Source organism: Pteropus vampyrus, unplaced genomic scaffold (genome assembly GCF_000151845.1).
Source record: "Pteropus vampyrus isolate Shadow unplaced genomic scaffold, Pvam_2.0 Scaffold429, whole genome shotgun sequence".
Lineage (NCBI taxonomy): Eukaryota > Metazoa > Chordata > Mammalia > Chiroptera > Pteropodidae > Pteropus > Pteropus vampyrus.
The window spans coordinates 365,489-372,118 of NW_011889210.1; the positions used below are offsets into that span (position 1 = coordinate 365,489).

The 6,630-nt window shown below is 46.6% G+C and overlaps 1 pseudogene; it reads right to left on the reverse strand.

Annotated features, from left to right (window-relative positions):
* Window positions 1-314: 314 nt before the first annotated feature.
* Window positions 315-433, reverse strand: LOC111732129 (annotated as a pseudogene).
* Window positions 434-6,630: the final 6,197 nt, after the last annotated feature.

The window sequence follows — 6,630 nt, forward strand, 5'->3', positions numbered from 1 at the left end:
CAAAAGAGAACGTAAGTCCCTATACATGCTCGCCATACTTCTCATGGTTAAAGTTATTCCCAACCTCTGAATTGTTAATAGTCCTTTCGCATTAAATAATATTAGCAAAAAATACAGTTAGCTCGAATAAGATGAAACACATTATCTCGATGATATGGTGGTTCCAAAGAAATAGGCGTTTTACTTGAAAATCAAAGAGGTAGGGTTTTTAGGCTTTCTTGCTTGCTTTCTCTCTCTCTTCTTTTTCTTTCTTCCTTCCTTCCTTCCTTCCTTCCTTCCTTCCTTCCTTCCTTCCTTCCTTCCTTTCATTTTAATGCCTACAGCACCCAGTCTTCCTAGGTGGTCTCCCATCCAAGTACTAACCAGGTCTGACCCTACTTAGCTTCCGAGATCAGACGGGATCGGGCACGTTCAGGGTGGCGTGGCCGTAGACTGAGTCTTTCTTGTTAACATTTTTTTTTTTTTCATTTCAAACACAGGTGATTTTTATCCAGTTCCTGGATGGCAATCCGTGGTGGTCTCTCATGAGGCAAAAGTGTACACGTTTGACGTGTGAAAAGGAGGCTGAGGACACCTACTCGGGCAGCAGAGGAAGTGGACTTGGATCACTACTGTCTACCCCCCGAAGCACGTTTTTAAGTGCCGCGTTTGAACGGGACACTCTGAGAGCACCCGAGTGGGAGTGCCAGGTGGGCTGCCATCTCTTCTCTGGTCTCACCCCTTTCGGGGGAGGGAGGGCGGCTCTGTGGTGCAGATGTCCTGGTTTATTTACTTATTTTTTTAAATTTATATTCGACTGAATACAATCTTTATAGCTAAATCATATTTCTAATTTCACAACTGTTTGCTTTTAATTACAGCTGTTGAATTTATGGAACACATGGTCAACCTCTAATAAAATAATCGTAACCCTTTTTTCCTTTAGTGTATAAATGCTGGGAATTACCCTTATGCTATATCAAAGCATACTTGTATTTGTGGGATGAATTCTACTAGAATTATGTTGTATTATGTCAAACATGTTATTGCCACATTTGGTCGACTGATAGTTTATTATGGATTTGCATCCCTGTTTTCATAACTGAAATGAATGATAATTTTTTTCATTATATTACCTGATGGTTTTGAAATCAAGCTTATCTAATTTTTATTTGTTTGCTATTTTCTTGAACATTCTGTATAAAACGAGAATTAAATTTGGGCTAAAGATTTGGTAATAATCTTTTGCAAGTCTGGAACTTTGGAGAGGTGGATTTTTTTTTAACCATTTCTATTTCTTTACTACTTTTTTTATTCATGTGTTTCATTTCCTACTGCTCTGATTTTCAATGAGACTGTGGTATAATTTGTGTAAATAAAAATTATCCATTTTAGTGCATCATTTGATGATCTTTGATAAAGCATACCTCTGGAAAACACTGCCATGATCGACGTGTAGTCAACTGTCATTGTTGCTTCCACTCCTAGGGTTTGGATCAAAAGAGCGAGGTGACTTGCTCGAGGCCCCACAGCTAATCAAGGGCGGAACTGTCTCCTGACTGATCCGGGAGCACCGGTAGAGCGTAATCGGGCTTAACTATTTATTTACTTGATGCTTCTTATTCCTTCCCTTTACTGTTAGTTTACCATCATGTATGCACCTCTCGGTTATTCCAGAAGCTTCTCGAACCTAAGGATATTTCTGTCCTCTGCAATGCACCGACCTACAGGAGAGTTTCCTGCTCTTCCAGCTTTTGGAAAGGTCTGAATTTGCTTCCAGGCTTAGCACCTATTTGAATTATGTTGTATTATGTCAAACAAAAAAATTATGTTGTATTATGAGTTGTAGTTTCCACATCTATAAAATAGAGGTAACGGTTTTTACACAGCTTACCGTATTTAGCTTCTTATTTTTCAAAATGAGATCGCATACGTAAAGTTCACGGTTCGATGCCCGACTCCCCGCACGTGGCGAACGGCTCGCGGGGGACTTCGTCACTGCCATTCGATCCCTTTCCTTGCTCATTCACCTTCCTGCCCTTCAGTCCCTGTATCATTTTGAGATTCAAATCTCACTTACTCTTCAGCAAATCCTCCTGGTTGCGATTAACGACGACCTTCTTACACCCGCACCACATTTTTCTTGAACTTTTATTCATTCACGGAGTTTGTGCTGTTTTATCGGTGTCGGCTTCCCAGGCTCAGTTGTTAGCAATTCAAGGTCAGAGCATATAAATTATGCATCTCGTATTACCTCAGCGTCTAGCTAACACTTCACACAGAGTAAGTGTTAGATAAACGCTTCCATAATGAGAATGTAATTTATTTCTTTATCCAGAAAACATTTACTGAACACCTACATTGTTCCACTTCCTGTACTGTTGCCTAGTAGAGAATCATTAACATAAAAGGACACTGGTTTTTTTTTTTTTTTTAATAAATCAATGATAGAATTAATAATGAAACCGAATTGCACAGGTTCAGTTCGGTAGCTAAATATCAAGCTTGGACCTCGGTTTGAAAAGCGGCTGTGCTTCCGGCTCTGAGCTGGACGCCCGACCTGCACAATCAGCAGAGGTGCCAATGGCTGAAGAATAGAGAAAGCACGTCACACCTCTCCGCAGCGAGACGTGAAATCCTCAAGGAAGAAGAAGGCCCTTCGCAGCAAGTTCGAGTCATTGCAAAGACCAGGGGACATAAGCTAGTCACCGCCTTTGCCATGGTCCGGACTTCTCCCCGTCGCAGAGAACCCCATTGACTGTGCAGGTCTATTCAGAGCATTTTATGAACGTTAAATCAGACTCCCTCTGTAAATGCCAAATCCTCCCGGCTGGGAAAAGAGCCATAAATCACGCACACACACACACAAAAATCAGTGAAATTGAAGCAAAAGAGAAAGACCCCTCCTTTAAGTGCCTTGAGACACCTTCTCGTGTTTCACCTCCGCGGTCTGTTTCTGACTTGAGCCTGTCATCGGTTATAGACCCGCGAGGCTTTGGTGTCACCGTTTTTGCTAAGGCCCCGTGTCGACCTCTGCAGTTCTGGCCCAAACGTCAGCATGATTTAAGCGGAGGATTAGTCTGGCAGGCGCATCGTGGACGTTGACTCGAGAGCAGATCCGAAGAGGAGCAGCCCTACCAAATGCAAGTCGCTGTCGACCGCCCGAGGAGCCGGCGCAGCCGAGATGCGCTGCCCCGTCCACGTTCCTTTTCTCCTTCTCTTACTTCTGCTTTTTGTCCCGTGACTATCTCACAGCTTTTGTGGGGAGCATCTGGGTAGTTTTGAAATGTGCTAAGCCATAGTTAAACACACGGATGTGTGACGTTGTGATATACATTCGAAGCTTCATTAAAATAGCTACGACAAAAGGCTAACTACTGAAAAGCCCCGAATGCAGAAGGCGCTAAGTCCTGCTGAACTGGAGTTCCCTTCCGGCCGTTAGCAAGACGTGTACCAGGCAGATATTAATACTCACGGGATCTTCTCCTGTCGGCTGAACACGCCTGGCTTTTGTCCCACTGATTCACAGGTATTAAGATGAAGGACTTGCTTTAAGGCACACGTCATAACGGCACCCACGACGAGGCTTTGTCTCAGGAAGTCTTTCTAGATTAAGTCAGGGTCACACTCTTCCTATTGTGTGGACACATCGGGCTTCCGCGGAAAGCAGTGATGGACACATTGTCAGGCTGACCTTGGCATTCCTTTGTCTCTGAGTCCTTGTCAGTTGGCTGAGACTTCGTTCCCAGCGCTGAGGTGAGGTCTGCTGAGCGGCGTCAGGGAATGGGACGGTGAGCCGGAGAGGAAGATGCTTTGTCTGCCTTTGTTGGGAAGAGACGGGGAAGAAATTAGCTTCTCCCCTTGTAAAGTGAAATGATAACGCATCAGCATCAGCGCTGCTGAGAAGAGTAGCTAAGGAAGGATTGCAAGTTCCATGGCAGATGTTTATTAATTAAAGGGTAACAAACGTCGCTTAGAAACTGGTAATTCTCCCTTGGTTAGCAGGACAACGGGGTCATTTTTTTTTTTTTCTGTTGGTTTTGCAAGATTCATTGCCAGCAAAGAAATATGTGACTCTTCCTTTTTGTCAATTTATTTTTCTAACCCCATGAAATGTGAATTTCAATGACAGGGGCCAACGACATAGGCAAACTTATCATGTATGAAAGGAGGTCCTTCACTGCCAAGGACAAGCGCACAGTGCTCCACGGAGACCCAGAGGCCGCCAGAGAGCGGAGGACCTGCCTCCGCGATTCTCACGATGGCATCGTGGCAGGGAGCCATCTGCTCGGAGTAATTCACAGGCAAAGCGCCAACGCTCTCGTATCCGGGGCTGGAAAATGGGAGATCAGAGCGTAGGAGATTCCGTCGCGATTTCATTATCGTAGACCTGGCCCCATTTGTCAGATGCTAAGGTGCTGGTATTATGGATCATATTGATACAGTGAGAGAATTTCCTTTCCCGAAAAGACACAGACCTTGCTGATCCCGAAGGGTGGAGGGTGCTGCAGAGCCGGGACCCGAGTCCCCGACTCCCCGGGGAGCAGCATCCGTGTGCGGCATGGAGCGTGTGAGGGGCAGAGACCCCCACCCCCGCCGGAAGTGCTCCTCTCGGCCGGTCCCGCTCTCCAGCATCACTGTTTTCCTCGTCTCGGCTTCAGTCGGAACCATTCTCGGCCGCTGCCCTTGACTGCGGGGTGAGGAGTCCGGCACTGCCCGGGCTCTCCAGCATGTTCCAGACGGGACCTGCCGAGCAGCCCAGCGCCCTCCTACTTACGCCCGCCGCCCGCTTCACTCATGTCACTCCCCTGGCACCCGCTCCACGGCTTCGGCTTCGCCAGCTCTTAGGCTGATATATATATATATATATATATATATTTTGGCTTCTGACTAATGACTTTTCGCTTTCTAAATTTGGCTATTTCTGTCTCGTGTGATGCAAACCTGAAGAATATCCACCTCTAGAGCTCCATCAAGAGCAGCCCCGGCCCTGGGAGGGCAGAATGGAAGGTGGCATAGCCAAGTCACCGGCCACCGTGAGTGGCTGAGGCTGCTGGCAGTTCGCACCCCAGGACACTCACCCCCTTCATCTTCGAAGGCAGTCACTTTGGGTACCAGAGGCTTTTTCCCAGGATGCCTTCGCAGGACTAGCTCTGAGTGTTCGAGAGCTGCACTTGGCATTTTTCGGTCTAGCTCCCTGACACACTCGCCAGCGCTCGTGGGTCTAGATACTAGTATGACACGCAAGAAGTCTGATGACATACTCTCATAGAAATGCGCGTATAATTCCTGAGAGGCAGGGTAGAAGGTGGAAGGTAGGGCAGGGTGAGGAAATCATGGAACTAATTTTTTTTTATCATAACTGAGAAATAAAACCACATTCTTTATCCTCCTCTGAAAAGGCAGCGGGACTATCGAGGGCATAGATGGAAGCATTCGAGCGACGTTGAAATCTGGCGCGTGGATTCTGGAGTTCTCTAAGCTTGAACCTCTTTACCTCGAAGTCTGGGTGCTAGCATGTACCCACGCGATGCTGTGGTTTAAAATAATGTCACTCGTGTGAGGCGTCTGACCCACTGCAAACCCTCAGGGAGAACCCAGTTTCTCCTTTCTTCTTCCATCCTTTATCAGATGACGTTTGTTTAGAACGTTTGTCTCTTTGTTTTTTTTTCACCATCTCTGTTTTTTTGGCTTGAACTTTGGGTTTAAACATCTATTTTTTGTTTTTGTTTTTGTTTTGCCAGTCTTCGCCACCCCCTCCCCTCCCCCCAACACACAAATGCATCGTTAGGGGAGAAAATGCTCAGTGGTTTTAGTGTAATTATTCATAAAAATAAAATGTTCACGTGAGCGTGAAGAAGGATCGACGTACTCCCAACGCTGGTGGATCCGGGGACAGCCCTCCTTCCCTCGGAACGTTTCTTAAAATGACAAATGAGGTTTTGGTGGCAGTTAAGGAACTATAAAGTAGTCTCCGTGGACAAGAGCCACCCTCGCTTGTTAGGGGAGCTTTGACTAGGAGCGCTGGCATCCGCATCAGGACCGGTTGTCAAGGTTACGGAGACTCCTGGATTCCTGGACACAGAATGTTCCAAAACTATCAGTGCATAGATCATAAATATTCGACGTTCTAAAACCTCCTTCTGCATGGATCATTTTCTTGGAATTCATCTCCAGAGAAATAGTCGATGTATTAATTTTCCTAGTGGAACGCCACACTGGCAAGGAGGAACGAGGACGCATCATAATGGCCTCGTTTTCCGTCTGTCCCAGGCACCGTCGGCCACATCCGCACTGTAGTCACAGGACCACATAAAACCGGGGAGCAGCCCTCTTCCTCGCGTTGTCATCTCAGCGAAAAGCGGGGAGACTGTGCCAAATTCAGAGTCAGAAATCCAGTCTCGCGGTTGGAGCATTTCTTTCGGAGGATCTCTGGGTCCTTAAGTCTTGGTATGTGCTTCGAAAAATACATAACGAGCATCCTCTTTCTACTTCTTCCGTGACATGCTGCCGCTGTCGCCGTCCGCACGCGGTCACCGTACACTAGATCGCCTCCGGACAAGGTGACCGTTTGCAGGTCGGCCTCTAGTGCTTGCTCATTCTTACGTAAACCCACCTCTGCGGCACATCAGATCACGTGTGGGTAGAGTC